The following is a 20,430-nucleotide window of genomic DNA, read 5'->3' as shown; positions in this document are numbered from 1 at the left end:
TGCTGAATAATATTCCATTGTGTATATATACCACATTTCCTTTATCCATTCATCTGAACGGCATCTAGGTTGGTTCCACAGTTAAGCTATTGTGAATTGTGCTGCATTAAACATTGACATGGCTATGTCCCTGTAGTATGCTCTTTTTAAATCTTTTGGGTGTAGACCAAGGAGTGGGATAGCTGGGTCAAATGGTGGTTCCATTCCCAGTTTTCCAAAGAATCTCCATACTGCTTTCCACATTGGCTGCACCATTTTGCAGTCCAACCAAGCAATGTGTGAGTGGACATTCCCCCCATATCCTCACCAACACTTATTGTTGTCTGTATTCTTAATAGGTGCCATTCTGACTGGAGTGAACATTTGACAAAATACAGCACCCGTTCATGTTCAAAACACTAGAAAAACTAGGGATAACAGGAACATATCTCAACAGTGTCAAAGCTATCTATGCTATCTATGCTAAGCCCCAGGCCAACATCATTCTAAATGGAGAAAAATTGAAGGCATTCCCTCTAAAAATTGTAACAAGGCAGGGATGCTCTCTTTAACCATTTCTATTTAACATAGTTCTTGAAACACTGGCCAGAGCAATTAGACAGACAAAATGAAATTAAAGGGATACACATAGGAAAAGAAAAACTCAAATTGGCACTATTTGCCAATGAAACGATTTTTACCAAGAAGACCCAAAAAATTCCACCAGAAAACTTCTAGAACTAGTAAATTAATTCAGCAAAGTAGCAGGATATAAAATCAACACCCATAAGTCAAAGGCATTTCTGTATATCAGTGACAAATCCTCTGAAAAGGAAACAAGGAAAACTATCACATTTATAATAGCCTCAAAAAAACAAAATACTTGGGAATCAACTTAACAAAAGAGATGAAAGACCTCTACAATTAAAACTACAGAACACTAAAGAAAGGAATTAAAGAAGACCTTAGAAGATGGAAAGATCTACCTTGTTCTTGGATAGGCAGAATTAATATTGTCAAAATGACCATACTACCAAAAGCACTATACAGATTTCATGCAATTCCAATCAAAATACCAATGGCATTCCTCATAGAAATAGAAAAAGCTATCATGAAATTCATCTGGAAAAATAAGAGACCCAGAATAGCTAAAGCAACACATAGCAGGAAGAGCAAAGCAGTTGGCATCACTATACCAGATCTTAAACTATACTACAGAGCAATAGTAACAAAAACACTCTGGTATTGGCACCAAAACAGACTGGAAGACCAATGGTACAGAACAGAAGTCACAGAGACTAACCCACATAATTACAGTTATCTTATATTAGACAAAGGTGCCAAAAACATACATTGGAGAAAAGATAGACTCTTCAACAAATGGTGCTGGGAAAACTGAAAATCCATATGCAACAAAATGAAATTAAATCCCTCTCTCTCTACATCACAAAACTAAGCTCAAAGTGGATCAAGGACCTAGGAATTAAGCCAGAGACCCTGTGCCTAATAGAAGAAAAAATAGGCCCAAATCTCCATCATGTCACATTAGGCCCCAACTTCCTTAATAAGACTCCTATAATGCAAGAATTAAAATCAAGAATTAATAAATGGGATGGATTCAAACTAAAAAGCTTCTCAGCAAAAGGAACAATTAGTGAGATGAATAGAAAGCCTACAGCTTGGGAGCAAATTTTTACCACCTGCACATCAGATAGAGCACTAATCTCTAGGCTTTATAAAGAACTCAAAAAGCTAAACACCAAAAAAATAAATAACCCAATCAATAAATGGGCCAAGGAACTAAACAGACACTTATCAGAAGATGATATACAATCAATCAATAAATATATGAAAAAATGTTCAACATCTCTAGCAATTATAGAAATGCAAATCAAAACTACTCTAAGATTTCACCTCACTTCAATCAGAATGGCAATCTTTTAATCAATAATAGAAAACTGACACAAACATGTTGGCATAAGTACTTCAACCTTTAGAATCAAATCATAAGTCCTGAATTTGGGTTTTCATTTTTGTCTTTTGTTGTTGTTGTTTTATTGTTTTATTTGCCTCTCAAGGTCCAAAAATTCCTTATTCCAGCCCCTAGAATACAGATACACAGACTGGATTATTGATCTATACACTGGATGTTTATTTACTTATTTAAAAAAAAAGTTTTAGCGAAAAAAGCAAGATGACAGAATAAAAAAGGTTACTTTCCAAATGGCTCCATGGAGTGTGACCAGGCAAGAGGGCAAGGATTTCATACTGAAATCATAGAATGAAGCTCTGCCATCTCAGATTCTACTGATAAATGGGTAGACATACAAACATGAAAAAGCAAGGGAACAAACCATCATAAACAAATCAAAACAACTCATTAACAGAACCCAATGATATCACAGTAAAAGAAATATCATAGAAGGAAATGAGAAAGTTCATAATTAAATTGATCTATGAAGTAAAAGATGATGTAAGATGCGAAATCAGAGAGGAAATCCCAAGAAGTGAAATACTACTTCAATAAGGATACAGAAATCCTGAAGAAGAATCAAATTCTTAAAATAAAGGAATTAATAAACCAAATTAAAAATTCAACGGAAAGCATCACCAGCAGACTAGAACACTTGGAAGATAGTTTCAGGCAATGAAGACAAATAAATAACCTTGAAAACAAAGTTTATCATGAAGAAAAGATGTTAAGTAACATGAACAGAACCTTCAAGAAATATAGTATAACACAAAAAAGACCAAATTTAAGATTTTATCAGGATAGATGAAGGCTCAGAGATACAAACCAAAGGAATGCCCAACTTTTTCAATGAAATAATAAGCAGAAAATTTCCCAAACCTAAATAATGAAATGGAAAATCAAATACAGGTGGCTTTCAGGACCCCAAATATACAAAATTACAATAGACCCACACCAAGGCACATTATTATAAAAATGTCCAATATTCAGAATAAGGATAAAAATTAAAAGGCTGCTTGAGAAAAACAACAGGTTACATCTAAAGAGATTGAAGTACTTGAATTGTGCATGCTCAACGGTGTGTCTGGAGCTGCAGCCTGCACAGAATGTGCTTTCGCAGTAGGCATCTTCATTGGGTGTAAGCTGGGCTGTCATGGGGTGACAGATCTGCTTGCCCTGGATCACATAGGCACTAGCCCCACCACCATGCCTCAGACCTGCCACGCCTGCATGGCAGGTTCCTCTGGCCATGGGCTATGCTTGCCACTCATGCTGCAGTCCGTCTGAGCAGCCACTCTGATGCTCAGCTGCTCCACTGCTCCCCCAAGGCTTCCAGTATTCTGCCCTATAAGAAATGCTAAAAGGAGTCCTTCAGGCTGAGATGAAAGGGTACTTCAAATAGTAATATTTTTTATTTTTTATTATTTTTTTTAAATGACAGCAGAATGCATTTCAATTCTTATTACACATGTTCAGCACAATTTTTCATCTCAGGTTGTATATAAAGTATGTTCACATCAATTCATGTCTTCATACCTTCAAATAGTAATTTGAAGCTATATGAATAAGTAAAATTACACAGAAAACTGTAAAGGCCAATATTATTTTAGTTTTGGTTTATAATCATTTTCCTTCCTGTATAATTTGAAGGGCAAATGTAAAAATGAAAATCATAAATCTATGTTAATGGATACACAATGTATAAAAATAATAGAATACAAAATACAATAAATGATTCAAAACGTAATAACATAAAGGTAAGGAGATTTATAAAAGCAGTGTCTTTATGCTAATGAAACTAAGTTTATATTATCCAACTTGGAAGTTTAGCACCATGCATGCCGCTCCTGGGCATGCTGCCCACCTGCCTATGCCCAGGCATGCTCTGGGAACTGGGCTCTCACACACACTTCAGACCTCTGTCACTCACCAGATCTCCACAAAAGAGCACATGGGCTTTATTTTGGTTAAATTAACTAGCATAATGCATCCAGATAAGAAATGTGAAGAAGCACCTGATACAGATCCTAATCCTAAGGACAAATCTATTTTTTCTAACCTAATTCTTGAGTATGCTCCAATGACTAATATTACAAGCAATATCATGAAAAGAGTGTCATCATTCCTGATGGTGCAGTTTTGAAAGACTTCATGTCTTATGAAACTCTTTTTTTTCCTGATTTGATTCTATTAACTTCTATTTGTATGCATCCAAGAGCTGGCTGTTCAAAATCATGTGAGGCTGCTCAGTACTGGTCCTCAGGGTTCACAAATTTAACAGGCAACCATAGATGCTGCCATCATACAGTTTAAGACCAGTGTTTCTCTTTAGTAGGAGCTGGAGTCAATGAAAACTGTGATTATGAGAGAAATTATTGTTGCAGAAATAGATACCTTTCCTCGGAGAAGTAGTTTTAATATACCTAGTTATAGCATTTTCATCTTTTGGATATTTTTTGCAATTAATATTGTAGCAGAAAAAAAAAGTGGTCACTGCTAGATGAACCAACAGCTGGAATGAATCCCTGTTCTTATCATATTATTTAGAATCTTTTAAAATACAGAGAAGCCAATCAGGTGACAGTGTTTAATATTCACTTCATGGATGAAGCTGACATCCTTCTAATAGGAAAACTGTCATATCACAAGGAATATTGTGATGTATTGGTTCTTCAAATTTTTTTGAAAGTAAATGCAGGAGCAGCTAGCACATGGTCATGCACATAGACGGATTTTGTGCCTTATGATCTCTTTCTTCAGGGGTTAAACAACATATACCTGGAGCTACTTTACTACAACAGAATGAACAACGGCTGGTATATTGCTTGCCTTTGAAAGACATGAACAAATTTTCAGGTTTGTTTCCTGCTCTAGACATTCATTCAAATTTGGGTGTTACTCCTTACGATGTTTCTAGACATCTTTGGAAGATATATTTTAAAAACTAGAAGATGAAGCAGAAATTGATCAAGCAGATTACAGTGTATTTACACAATTTATAACACAATTACAATAATTTCACTAAAACTACCCTCCAGAGGAAGAAATGAATTTGAATTTTTTGATGACAATGGAACAGAGCTTACTTTTTCCAAAACCAAAGCTTCCCTAATGAGCACCATGAGCCTTTGGAAATAGCAGGTGTCTACAATAGCAAAGCTTCATTTCCTTACCTTGAAACACGACACTAAATCAGTGTTGTTCCTACTTTCTTTTTTTCTTTTTTTTTTTTTTTCCTGCAGTCCAGATTTTTATGTTTTTGGTACATCACTCTTAAAAATGTTGTGGTTCCCACCATAAAATGGCCTCCAATTATAAAACATTATTGTTTAATTTTCATTGCATTTACAGAAGCATAGATTCATGTTAAGAACAATCAAAGAAAACCTTACTTCAATTGGCATAAATGCTATCTATGTATTCTTTAATATTTTTTAACTGAAAAGAAAGTCTTAAAGTAAACACAAGAGATTTAAGCATGTTAAATTTTAGTATGAAAAAAAAACTTTAGTATGAAGAACATTTGATAAAGTAAAATTATAATTAATTTAAATGATATTATATATAGTATATATTTAAATGTATTTATATTAATTTAAATTTACATATATTATATAAAATTTAAATATATATTCAAATATTATTAAATATATAAAAATGTATATATAATATATAAACTTAAATTATACTATATATTTATATGTATATAAATATATTATCTCATTAAACTTTTAGACTTTAAAGTTGTTTTTCACTTACAAAACAAATATATTTATTCAACTTCATTCACAGTTCATAATTAAATTTTTGATGTCCAAAACTGTAAAAATTGTACTGGCAGGATACATGTCCAATTGCAAGTGTTATGAACGATCAAGAAATTCAGTTATTTGATTGTGTTCTTATACTTTATAAATTGCACAATTAGTGTTTAGTGGTACGAGAGGGAGAAATTTGATCCTAAATAATTATGATGCAGCCAATATATTTGACATGCATATAAAAGTAATCCAGAAATTGTTCTATCAGTTTTTTGCTATGTGATGCAGAGAGTAAAAATTGGGTGAAATAGCCTTTTATTTTCTAAAAAAGTAGGGAAGTATCAAGGAAGATCCACAACTAATAGAAAATCTGTAAGATTTCTTGCTGCTTTATCATTTCCTGAGCCTATGAAAATGACACAAAATTTCATTGTGGATAGACTAAAGAATGCATTTTTCATACCCCTTCCCTCCTGACCCTCAAAAAACTTGGGAATTTGTCATTCTTATTTCTCATTCATTTACATTTGTTTGATATTATTTATAATGAAGATTATTGTTTTAGAAAAAGCTAACCGAGAGCTGCTATTTTAAACTACAAAAGAGATTTTGGATACTACCAACAATTTACAACAATTTTGCTACAACTAAAAATTGAGTGACATGATGCATCAATCAATGATACTACCAGGCATCCATGGATGTGAGGGCCACAGAGTGACGGTACAACATCAGTGCAATCCCTTTGTTTTCCTTCAACCTTACTACTCATAACCAGGCAAAATTGATGGTGGGTTACCAATAACCATAATTAGAACTGAAGAAATGAATTATTAAATGATAATATTTAACTGAATATTATGTTTTCCTATTCCTTGGCTGTATAACCTTAGTATGTTTCAGAAATAATGACAACACACACAGTTTTAAAAGAATTAAAATTAATGAAAAATGTCTGGCAGTGCTCAACCTCCAAGTGCTCAGAGGTTGAGTGCTCACCTAGCATGCATAAGGCACTGGGTTAGATTCTCAGCACTACATAAAAATAAAAATAAAGGTATTGTCTCCACCTACAATGAAAAAATAAATGTTTTTTAAAAAATGTTGTGGTTTCCACCAAACTTTTCCAAACTTATATTTTCTAAAACCTGGAGGTAAACTTCATAAATACAAAACAAGACTGGTTCTTCAAAATTCTACTGATTCCAGTATCAGTGATTTTATTAACTTTTTCACACATCTCAACAGAACAGTGACAATGTTTCATGACAGTGACTGTGTATCTGCTGCGCCCTCTAGCGAAGACTTAAATGTGGTACATTCAGAAATGACTGTTTTTCAGCTGTTTTAAATAGCACTATGGTTTATTTTTTACCTGTATTGATGAACATCATTTATAACTATTATCTCTCTCATTTAAATGTGACTGAAACCATCCATATCTGGAGTATCCTAATATTTCAACAAATTACTGACATCATGTTTAAAACTGAGCTGTATTTTCAAGCAACTGTGCTTGGCATTATTTACTGCAATTCTACCTTATATTGCTGTAAAAAATGCAGTGACAGGCTGGGGTTGTGGCTCAATGATAGAGCGCTCGCCTAGCAAGTACAAGGCACTGGATTCAATCCTCAGCACCACATAAAGATAAATAAATAAAATGAAGGTATTGTGTCCAACTAAATATATATATATACATATATATATATATATATATGTGTGTGTGTGTGTGTGTGTGTGTGTGTGTGTATAAACACATATATGTATATGTATGTGTGTGTAAAATGCAGTGAATCATAAGATCAAAGCTTATAGTCAAACTTTCAGGTCTTTTACCATCCATATACTGAATTGGACAAGCTATTGTTAATACCCCTGATTTGTTTATTGTTCTTATTTTGATGCTAAGAAGTCTGTTTGCATTGCACTATGGATTATATTGTTATGCTGTAAAATTCCTTGTTGTGGCTTTTTGCCCTATTGGTTATGTTCCATCAGTTATTCTGTTCACTTATATTACTTCATTCACCTTTTAGAAAACTTGAAATACCAAAGAAATTTGTTACTTATCTATTCTGTGACAGCATTGGCTTGTATTATAATCACTAAAATAACTTTTTCTATGTGATACACAGTTATAGCCATTTTTCATCATACCTTTTGCATAGCCATTCCAGTCTAAACAGTTCTAGTTTCACTGATTTCTTTCTTTTTTTTTTTTTTTTTTTTTTTTTTTTTTTTTTTTTTTTGGTGGGGATGCAGGAGGTACTGGGGATTGAACTCAGACAGAGGCACTTGGCCACTGAGCCACACCCCCAGTCCTATTTTGTATAAAATAAAAAAATTTTTATTTAGAAACTGAGTTGCTTAGCACTTCACTTTTGCTGAGGCTGGTTTTGAACTCGTGATCCTACTGCCTCAGCCTCCCAAGCTGCTGGGATTACTAAAGGCATGTGCCACTGTGCCCAGCTTGACTGATTTCCTTCATAAAGGTTTCTGGGAAGAATATACAAAAAAATGACAATGTACACAATCCATAGGATAGGCTTTTAGGGACTGATATAACACCTTACCTGCAGTAGGTATTGTGGATTTCCTCTTACAGTACTATGAGAAAAAGCACAGGGGCAAATCAATAGAAAAGATCCCTTTCTCAGGACCTTTTCAACAAAGTTCAAAACCAAGAATTTTCCAGAACCACCAAATAATATGGATGAAGATAAAAATATCAAAGCTGAAAGACTAAAGATCAAAGAGCTAATGAGTTGCCAGTATTGTGAGGAGAAACCAATCATCATGCTCAGTATAACGACAAGAAAGATTTTTTTTAATCTAAGAAAAATAAAGAAACTGTCAACTAAGTACATCTCTTTCTGTGTGGGAGAAAAAAAAAGAGGAAGAACTCTTTGGGCTGTTGGATCCAAATGATGCAGGCAAAAAAAAAGCCCAATTATTAATATTCCTATTGGTAATATTTAGCCAACTCAGGCCAGGTGTTTCTAAGAGATCATACTTCAGAAACAACTGAAGATGATGACTTGATTAAGTGTATAGGTTACTATCCTCAGATAAACCCACTATGGTCAGATATAGAATGTTTTGAAATTTATGGACCTATGAAAGAATGAATGCAAGTGACGTGAAAGTAATAAGTCAAATAACAAATGCATTTGATTAAAAGAACTTCAGAAAACTATAAAGAAACTACTGGTAATAAAGCAAAAGTTATGTTTTGCAATAAGTATGCTGTGGAATCCTTATATTATTTTACTAGATGAACCATTTACAGGTATAGATCCTAAAGCAAAATAGCACACGTGATAAACAACCTGAACTGCATTTAAAAACAAAAAAGCAGGGCTGCAAGTCCAACCACTCATTACATAGAGGAGACAGAGGCTGGTGGTGATCAAGTGGTTCATATGATTTCTGAGTAGTTAAGATGCATTGGGACAGTGCAACATCTAAAGAGTAAATTTGCTAAGAAAACTGGTTGTCCAGATGGAGAAGTATGACATTAGACTCTTATCTCACCCTGCACAAAAATCAACTCAAAATGTATCAAAGACCTAGAAATTAGACCAGAAACTCATTCCAGCATATAGGCACAGACAAAAACTTTGTCAATAGGACCCTAAAGCTTAGGAAATAATGCCAAGAGTTAATAAATGCAGTGGCATCAAATTAAAAACTTCTGCACAGCAAAAGAAACAATTAGGTATGTGAAGAGCAAATCTGGGCTGGGGATGTGGCTCAAGCGGTAGCGGGCTCGCCTGGCATGCGTGCGGCCCGGGTTCGATCCTCAGCACCACATACCAACAAAGATATTGTGTCCACCGAGAACTAAAAAATAAATATTAAAAATTCTCTCTCTCTCTCACTCTCTCTCCTCTCTCACTCTCTCTTTAAAAAAAAAAAAAAGAGCAAATCTACAGAATGGGAGAAAATCCTTGTGAGCTACTCTTCTGACAGAGGATTAATATCTAGAATATATAAAAAATTTGTCACCAAAAAATCAAATAATCCAGTTAATAAATAGACAAATGAATTAAACAGACACTTCTCAAAGGAGAAACACAAATAACCAACAAATGTATGAAAAAATGTTCAACATCAATAGCAGTTAAGCAAATCAAAACTACACTGAGTTTTCATCTTGCACCACTCAGAATGGCAGTCATCAAGAATAAAAATAATAAGCCAGGCACAGTAATGCACACGTGTAATTCCAGCAACTCAGGAGACCGAGGCAAGAAGATTGCAAGTTCAAGACCAGACTCAGCAACTTAGTTAGCGAGGCCCTAGGTAACTTAGAGAAAAATGAAATTATGTAACTTGCAGGAAAATGGATAAAACTTGAGAGCACTATATTAAGTGAAATAAGACAAACTCAGAAAATTAAGTGTCATCTGTTTTCTCTCATATGCAGAAGCTAGAGAGGAAAAAGAAAAAGAAAGGTGACTGCGGATCTCATGAAAATCAAAGGAGGATTAGTAGAGAAAAGGGACCAAGGAGTGGGAGGCAGGCAGGGAGGGGGCATTCTGGGGAGTGATATTGGCCAATTAAATTATCTTGTTATATTATGTGCATGTATGACTATGTAACAACAAATCCCATTACTATGTACAAGTGTAATTCAACAACAAAATGTGGGGAAAAAACAATTTTTTTTTTTTTAGTTTTTACTTATTTCCAAGGCAGCTGGACCAGTAGTACACAGCATCAGGAGTTAATACTATTCTGGTGAAAGGGTTGGCTTTACAAAAGTGAAGGAGCAGAGAGGAGCTGCCCTGCTTCTGGGGCCAGGCCCAGCCTACTGCCCAGACCTCAGAGCAGCACATGGAATGAGCCCCTGGGAGAGAGCTGACAGGTTCTTTGCTGGATGAGCTGGAGACCATGGGGACAGATGGTAGGGACAGAGGGTCAGGCAGTAAGAACCATCCTGTGGATGATAAGGGCACGGACCTGCTGGCTTGAGGCTCCCTAGTGGATCATGAGCAGGGGCTCTGAGTGGTCCTCAGCTCTGGGGGCAGGTAGAAAATGCTGTGAAAAGTGGTGGGCATGGCGAATCCAGACGTGGCCCTGGGGTGAAGGGTTTTCCTCCCTCTCTCCACCAGGAGCCACCTTTGCTCTATACTACACATGGGGCTTCACGCCCAAGGCACAAAGGGAGACTCAGAAGTCTCTCATAGGGAGGAAGATGGGATAAGGAAGGAAGTACTTGAGTGTCCCTAGTTTAGGCAGCCAGGACAGGCACAGGGCAAGACAGCAGCATGTCTGCATAATGGGGCTAGAATATGGGATAAGGATAGGCTTGAAGTCAGTCGGTGACCAGACCCTTGGTGTCTGCCATGAATCTGCAGTATGCACATTGTGCACTGCATTCTAGTCTTCACTCTGCCAGAACTATTATCACTCAGGGCCATGTCACCATGTCCTGTCCTGGTCTCTTTCCTCATCTGCCATTGAGGGCTTTGGATATGACATCTGAGGTCCTGGAAGTGAACAAAGCTTCAGGACCTGCTCTTGGTGGTGAAGTGGGACCTGATCCCAAACAGAACCTAGATGGAATTCGCATGGGATAGGAGTGAGGAGGTGATGGAGAGGGAAGATGTTCTTGCATGGAACCTACCCCCATAAACACTCCAGAGCTAGGAAAGGCTGTTGGGAGATCTCCTCTACTCAGAGGAATGAAAGGCCACATAGAGAGGCAACGTGGATTGGTGCAATTCCTTTACAACTTTCATCTGGATGACACTTGGCATGGAGAGACTGGAGTGGCACTGGGCAACCCTTCATATTTTTCCCCAGAGCGGGGGAGCTCAAGGCCTCTTGTGGCTTCTGCCTCCAGCCCTCAGCATGGGATCAGAAGTATTCTTTCTCACAGTGGTCCTATCTTGGGGACAGCCTAAGACTCTGCCTGGCTGGCACATGTTAGTTGGTGAGGAAAGAACAGAGGGGTGACTAAGCAGACAGGGAGGTGAGAGCAACTCTCTCCCTTTCTCCTCTTCCTCTAGCAAGAGCAGCTCAATCCACTGAGTCACAGATCTCTTCCACTACAGCATTAGAGATGTGCGGCTGGTCAGCATAGACAAGATGCGATGCACCCTCAATCTCCATGTCTCGGACATAGGAATCTGACCGCTGCATCTTCACTTTTTTTCCCCGTGCTAGTATCTATATAGGTGTTGGCCCGATAGATCATGGTGATGGGTACATCTTTTCGAATTAAGTGAATTCGCTCCAACATGGGGCGCCGGGCCCAGCCAAAGGACTCCATCATGGCTTTGAATGCTGTTTCACCACTGGGATTCTGTGCATTGCAGTGGTAGATATACTCTGATATAGTATCATCTTCAAAGAAGTCTGCAAATTTACGCTTGAAGTCTGGCCAAAATCGCTGTACCAGGCCAGGCTCCCAGGGCCCAGCTACTTGAAGAACAGCCAGGGGATTGGAACGCCCCGCCCGGGGACAAAAGCCACAGCCTTGACCCAGGTGGGAGGTGCACGGATCTCACCGGGGTCAGTTGGCCGGAGGGGAAAGCCCCAAGGGTCCACCAGGATAAGGTGTTTAACTCTTTCAGGGTACTTGATAGAGTAAGAGGTGGCCAGGAATCCTCCCAAACTGTGCCCTAGGAGGATCATGCTGGGGATCCCCATGGTCTCCCTCCATGTCTCTATTGAGGTCACAAACTCATCCTCGGCCCCCTGGGGATCTCTTGGGAATGTTGGCCTTGAGCTTCGCCCAAAGCCAAGCAGATCAAAGGTGTGCAGTGTGCGGCGGGCACTCAGTGAATCCATGTTGAGGATCCAGAGGCCCACGCCACCCTCAAAGCCATGCACCATCACCAGGGAGGTGCGGTCCTTTTGCTCAGGGCACACAGTCACCGTCCAGATCTTGTTCTGGTTTGGGAGAGACATATATCAGGCCAGGAACTTGTTCTGGAGACACTGGAGGATCTTGGCTTCCACATTCTTCAGCTGAGACCTAGAAGTAGGACGCCAAGTAGGCAGCCAGCTACTCAGCCAACCTTGAGGCCTGAAAAAGAAAAGGCGGGAAGGTGTCTAAAATTGTTCCTCAGCCACAGACAGTCCCAGGATCATGGCCCAAAGAGAAAGAGAGAAAGAGAAGAGACAGGATTAACTCACTGCTGCTCCAGATCCAAAAAACAATTTTTAAAAATGAGCAAACTCATAGAGACAAAATGATTAGCCAGGTGAGGTGACTCACATCTACAATCCCAGATAAAGCGAAAGAGAATTTGAAACAGTGGTTCACAATAGAGAAAATATAAACACAGAAAAACCACTTAGTTTTCTTAGTAATTGGAAACATACAAATTAAAACAACATCATTAGTATCCATGACATCAGGCAAAATTTGGCAAGACTACAGTAAAAAGAATACTCTTGTACTTTCCTAGGAGGGATTATATACCTTAAAGGGCAATTGGGTAGTATACACATATACTATCAAATACACATATCCTGGATTTATCACTTCTGATATTTACCATAAAGAGAGATAAGCAAAGAATGATCATAAGAATGATCATCTGTGTATTAAGAATTGTAATGCAAAAAAAGCACATGTATAAAGGCATAAATTGGTGTAAATATATTTTATATACAGAGATATGAAAAATTGTGCTCTATATGTGTAATAAGAATTGTAATGCATTCCACTGCTGTTGTGTATTTTTGAAAAAATAAAATCAATAAAAGATATTAAAAAATAACAAATATATACATACAAAAAATTATAATTAAAAACCTTAGGAGTATCACATGATTTTAAGAATATGACATAGGGACATTTTATAGCAGAGAAAACATTTATTTATTCAAAACTAAATAAAAATAAATGTGATTGAATTTTAAAAAAAAAGAATGATCATTACAGCAATACTTTTTAATAGAAAAAAATTGGAAATCTATCTATTTATTTATTTATTTACTTTTGGCAGCACTGGGGATTAAATCCAGGGGCACTCTAACTCTGAGTTATAGCCCCACTCCTTTTTTTTTTTTTGAGATAGGGTCTCAGTAAACAGTCTAGAACTTACAATCTTCCTGCCTCAACTTCCAAAGTTGCTGGGAATACAGGCATTTGCCACAGAACCCAGTGAAATCACAGTTAAGATATTAAAATGGCTAAATAAATGGAATACATTGTGTAATGTTATACTCTACAGTAAATAAAATTGACTCTCTACATATATCAACAAGGACACATGAAACCATACAATTGAGATTTAAAAATAATAAATTTCACACTAATAAAAGCATAATGACATCATTTGTATGGAAAAACACAAAACTGTTTTAATCTTTCCTTGGTGTGTGTATATATATGTATATATATATATGTAAATATAAAATTATGATGCTTTTAAAAATTTGAATATCTTATGGGGAATGTAGAGGACACCAGGATAAAGTTCAGTCAAAAAGGACTTTCGCATTACCTGAAATTATCTATTTTTCAGGTGTGCTAGTTAGTTCTTGTGTGTTTTTAAAAGAATGTGAAAAAAAACTTTCTGGGAAGACACACTAGTAAATAATAATGGTCACCTCTAGAAAGAGAAACTGGAGAACAAGGTGTGGTCAATGGAAATTTTTCAATGTTTTTCTGTCTAATCTTCTGCATGTTTATCCATTGTGTATTCATGTTAGTTTTGTCCATTTTTTTTAATGTTGAGTTTACCACTTCAGCAACACTTAGGGGCTCAGATGTTGCTATTATCACACATGTGAAATGTGATTATGAATTTAACTTGATTCTTTATGAAACATTTCTTTCATTAGATAAAATTCTTTATCTCTATGCATAAAGGGCAAATTTTACCAGGCAAGGTCAAAGAAACAAAGAATCACACAGTAGAAAGCTTATGTGATCCTTTAAGGCAAAAGGTGAACACAACTAATTTATCTTCATTTCAAATATTCAGTGAGTTAATTTGCTTAATTTGTCTTACAAGTCAGGGGAAAAAATAGTTTAAAAAATAAATTCTGGACTTGGATTTAATTTGGTTTATTTTATTCTTCTGTAACTGACCCTGTGCTGTGGACAGTCTTATAAGATGTCACTCATGTGTTCTTAAAAAAATGATAGATACATTAAAATTCTCATAGGAAGAAATTTTGCAAGGAAATAAATGTTACTATTTTCACTGGACAAAGGGCTTGAATTCTTTTGGTATAGCAATAAAGACATAAGACTTTAATCTTCAGACACTAACTTTTACCATATATTTTATTTTTTAAACATTTTTAGAAATCAATAAAATTTCCTAAATTATTGAATTCACTTTTACTAAATGAGTTATAACTTAAAAGAGTTATGACTAATTTACTAAATGAGTTATGACTTGAGAAATATTTATTATGTTTTTTATTTAGTGTATTCTGGTTAGTTTTTAAGTAAAAACTAATAACAAGGGTTAATGAGATAGCCTAGATGAGTTCATGACCAAGAAAAACTGGTCATGTTGAATAACTAAAGTTCCCGCCCTTGAAGGTGGTTGACATTTAACTAGGCAAAATGTCCCTCAGAAGTTAGTACTTGGGGAGAAGTTCAACATGGTGGCCGACAAGGAGGCAGCACTTTCAATGCCTCCGCAGTAACGGGATCAGAGAGACCCATTAATACACCTACATGCAAAACTTCTAGCAAAATTCCGCTGAAAGGGAATTAGTAAGTCTATCGGAGGGGTCAGTTTGTCCCAGAGGAGTGAATCTCCGCAACGAGGAGCAGGGGCACAATCCCGCCGGCCGCTGAGGAACTGCCGCTGCCCACGCGTAGCAGCGAACGTAGGAACGGCCACTGCCTGCCTGGGCCCCCGCCGGCCTGGCACTGTGAACTGCCTCTGGCGGTTTGGCGCTGCAAACGACGACCCCCCCCTCTGCGAAAGGACCCGCCCACAAGGCAAACAGGCCCCGCCCGGCCGGCTCTTCGAATAGCCCTGCCCGCACCGGGGAATCAGGAGTGGCACGGGACCCGCGGCGTGGAACTCCCAGTCACCGCTCCCACCAGTGCTGACAACTGAGGTCTCTTGCACCAGCTTCCAGGGGCGTGGCTACCAGAGGACAAACAAACTCGCTGGGGGTTCTCAGCCCCAATCTCTACAAACTTAGGGTCCAAGGGAATGGCAAATAGGGAGAGTGTCCCCAGGCATTCATGAATACAGGGCTCACAGAAGCAGCAGACCTGGCGTGTAGCCAGTATTGTGGCGAGCGTCACCGGTGAGCAGGGCCTGGCTAGAGGAAAAGTGGGGAAGGGACAAGACACAAGAGGAGGCCCTAGGCACTCAGGATTGGAGACCCGCCCAGTCCAGGAGGAAGAGCTGCTGCACAGTGACAGGCTCCCGCCTACTGAGAGGAGAAGCTTAGCCCGGTGGGTACAGCTCCACCTACTGGAAGAATAGTGAATCGAACTCTAAGACTGCATTTATTAATTTTTTGTTGTTGTTTTTTAAAAAAAAATCTTAAATTCATTTTATTTTATTTTATTTTATTTTTTAATTTTAATTCTCATTTTTATTATTACCATTATTATTTTTTTAATTCTCTTTAATTTTCTATTTTTTTCTCTTTCTTCTTTTCTTCTGTCTTTTCATTTCTTTACAATTCTCTTATTCCCCCTTCCTTGAATTCTACCTGCTTACTTTCATTCTCTTTAGTGACTTCTTCCCTTCCCTGCTAACACCTTTCCTCCCAAGCATCAAATAAATTTATAGGAGTAAACAGTAACTCAGCAGTCAAACAGAACAAGAAGCAACATGAGCAGCTTCAAAAAGCAAAGAAGAAAAGGAGTACAAACAATGAAGGACAGCCTAAATATTCAGGAGGATATAGAGTCATCAGAAAAATGGTCAAGAACTGAAGGAACACCTTAGACAGATGGAATGGAACCTTAAAGAGGATACAAGACAGCAAATTCAAGCAGCGAAAGAACACATTGAGAATGAATTACATAAACAGATAAAAGAAGAAGTTAAGCATCTTTATCAGGAGATAGAGATTATAAAAAAGAATCAAACAATAATCTTAGAAATGAAGGAAATTATAAACCAAATTAAAATCTCAAATGAGAGTATCACTAATAGAGTGGAGTAAGTAGAAGCCAGAACGTCAGATAATGAAGACAAAATATATCATCTTGAAAAGAGTCTAGCCAACTCAGATAGGCTGGTTAAAAATCACGAGAGAAACATCCAAGAGATATGTGATAACAAAAAAAAAACAAATTTAAGAGTCATCGGGATAGAGATTCAAGCCAAGGGAATGAGTAACCTACTAAATGAAATAATTACTGAAAACTTTCCAGAAATAAAAAAGGAAACAGATATACAAATTGTAGATGCATACAGGACACCGAGCATACAAAATCACAGTAGACCAACGCCAAGACACATTGTTATGAAGATATCCAATATACAGAACAAAGAGAAAATATTAAAAGCTACAAGAGAAAAGAGGCAGATTACATTCAGGGGTAAACCAATAAGGTTAACAACGGATTTTTCATCACAGACGCTGAAAGAGAGAAGATCCTGGAACAACGTATTTCAAACACTGAAAGACAATGGATGCCAACCAAGATATCTGTTTCCAGCAAAATTAAGCTTCAGGTATGACGAAATAAAAATCTTTCACGATAAACAAAAGCTAAAAGAATTTGCAGCCAGAAAACCAGCATTGCAAAACTTCTTGAGCAAAACACTACACGAGGAAGAAATGAAAAACAATAACCAAAGCCAACAGTGGGAAGTACCTCAGTAAAGACAGACGGAGTGGGGAAAGATAATCATGGAGAAACAAACTAAATTAAAAAAAAAAGAGATAAATAATCAAACATGGCTACAAGTACAAACCATATATCAATAGTAACTCTAAACGTTAATGGTTTAAACACTCCAATAAAGCAACATAGGCTGGTAACATGGATTAAAAAAACAAATCCAACAATATGCTGCCTCCAGGAGACACATCTGATGGGAAAAGACATACACAGGCTGAAGGTGAAAGGTTGGGAAAAAATATACCACGCACACGGTCCTTGCAAGCAACCAGGGGTGGCCATCCTCATATCGAATAACATTGACTTCAAGACTAAGTTAATCCAAAGGGATAAAGAAGGACATTATATACTGTTAAAAGGAACCATTCAACAACAAGATATAACAATTATCAATATTTATGTACCAAATAATGGTGCTGCGACATTCATAAAACAAATTCTCCTCAAGTTCAAGAATCAAATAGACCACAACACAATAATTATGGGTGACTTCAACACACCTCTCTCACCATTGGACAGATCCTCCAAACAAAAGTTGAATAAAGAAACTATTGACCTCAATATCACAATCAATAACCTAGACTTAACTGACATATATAGAATATATCAACCATCATCAAGTGGATATATTTTTTTCTCAGCAGCACATAGATCCTTCTCAAAAATAGACCATATATTATGCCATAGGGCAAACCTCAGTAAATATAAAGGGGTGGAGATAATACCATGCATCTTATCTGATCATAATGGAATGAAACTGGAAATCAATGATAAAAGAAGGAAGGGAAAATCCAATATCACATGGAAAATGAATAATATGTTACTGAATGATCAAGGGGTTACAGAAGACATAAAGAAGGAAATAAAAAAATTCTTAGAGATAAATGAAAATACAGACACAACATATCAGAATCTATGGGACACAATGAAAGCAGTTTTAAGAGGGAAATTCATCGCCTGGAGATCATTCCTCAAAAAAAGGAAAAATCAACAAATAAATGAGCTCACACTTCATCTCAAAGCCCTAGAAAAGGAAGAGCAAAACAAAAGCAAATGCAGCAGAAGGCAAGAAATAATTAAAATCAGAGCGGAAATCAACGAAATTGAAACAAAAGAAACTATTGAAAAAATTAACAAAACTAAAAGTTGGTTCTTTGAAAAAATAAACAAGATTGACAGACCCATAGCCATGCTAACGAAGAGAAGAAGAGAGAGAACTCAAATTACTAACATATGGGATGAAAAAGGCAATATCAAAAAAGATGCAACAGAAATACAGAAGACAATTAGAAATTATTTTGAAAACCTATATTCCAATAAAATAGAAGATAGTGAAGACATCGATAAATTTCTTAGGTCATATGATTTGCCCAGACTGAGTCAGGAGGATACACACAATTTGAACAGAACAATATCAATGGATGAAATTGAAGAAGCAATCAAAAGACTACCAACCAAGAAAAGCCCAGGACTGGATGGGTATACAGCGGAGTTTTACAAAACCTTTAAAGAGGAATTAGTACCAATACTTTTCAAGTTATTTCAGGAAAGAGAAAAAGAGGGAGCTCTTCCAAATTCATTCTATGAGGCCAACATCACCCTGATTCCGAAACCAGACAAAGACACCTCAAAGAAAGAAAACTACAGACCAATATCTCTGATGAACCTAGATGCAAAAATCCTCAATAAAATTCTGGCGAATCGGATACAAAGGCACATCAAAAAAATTGTGCACCATGATCAAGTAGGATTCATTCCTGGGATGCAAGGATGGTTCAATATATGAAAATCAATAAATGTTATTCACCACATCAATAGACTTAAAGATAAGAACCATATGATCATCTCGATAGATGCAGAGAAAGCATTCGACAAAGTTCACCATCCCTTTATGTTCAAAACATTAGAAAAACTAGGGATAACAGGAACTTACCTCAACATTGTAAAAGCTATCTATGCTAAACCTCAGGCTACCATTATTCTGAATGGAGAAAAATTGAAAGCATTCCCTCTAAAATCTGGAACAAGACAGGAATGCCCTCTATCTCCACTTCTATTCAACATAGTTCTCAAAACACTGGCCAGAGCAATTAGACAAATGAAAGAAATTAAAGGCATAAAAATAGGAAAAGAAGAACTTAAATTATCACTATTTGCAGATGACATGATTCTATACCTAGAAGATCCAAAAGGGTCTACAAAGAAACTACTAGAACTAATAAATGAATTCAGCAAAGTGGCAGGATATAAAATCAACACGCATAAATCAAAGGCATTTCTGTATATCAGCGACAAAACTTCTGAAATGGAAATGAGGAAAAACACCCCATTCACAATATCCTCAAAAAAAAATAAAATACTTGGGAATCAACCTAACAAAAGAGGTGAAAAATTTATACAATGAAAACTACAGAACCCTAAAGAGAGAAGTAGAAGAAGATCTTAGAAGATGGAAAAATATTCCCTGTTCATGGATAGGAAGAAGTAACATCATCAAAATGGCGATATTACCAAAAGTTCTCTATAGGTTTAATGCAATGCCAATCAAAATCCCAATGGCATTTCTTGTAGAAATAGATAAAGCAATCATGAAATTCATATGGAAAAATAAAAGACCCAGAATAGCAAAAGCAATTCTAAGCAGGAAGTGTGAATCAGGGGGTATAGCGATACCAGATTTCAAACTATATTACAGAGCAATAGTAACAAAAACAGCATGGTACTGGTACCAAAACAGGTGGGTGGACCAATGGTATAGAATAGAGGATACAGAGACTAATCCACAAAGTTACAACTATCTTATATTTGATAAAGGGGCTAAAAGCATGCAATGGAGGAAGGATAACATCTTCAACAAATGGTGTTGGGAAAACTGGAAATCCATATGCAACAAAATGAAACTGAATCCCCTC

At 36.7% G+C, this 20,430-nt stretch overlaps 1 pseudogene across 1 annotated transcript; it reads right to left on the bottom strand.

The window, feature by feature from the left end:
* Positions 1-11,510: 11,510 nt before the first annotated feature.
* On the bottom strand, positions 11,511-17,806 carry LOC308658167 ((Lyso)-N-acylphosphatidylethanolamine lipase-like; annotated as a pseudogene). The gene is made up of 3 exons: positions 17,770-17,806; positions 15,479-15,728; positions 11,511-12,754 (listed from the first exon to the last, which is right to left on the bottom strand). The product of its transcript is annotated as a (Lyso)-N-acylphosphatidylethanolamine lipase-like (transcript).
* Positions 17,807-20,430: the final 2,624 nt, after the last annotated feature.

Source organism: Spermophilus citellus, assembly GCF_964194105.1.
Source record: "Spermophilus citellus genome assembly, chromosome: 10".
In the NCBI taxonomy this organism is placed as follows: domain Eukaryota; kingdom Metazoa; phylum Chordata; class Mammalia; order Rodentia; family Sciuridae; genus Spermophilus; species Spermophilus citellus.
Note: the sequence above shows the minus strand (reverse complement) of the source record. Positions and strands in the feature narration are given on the sequence as shown.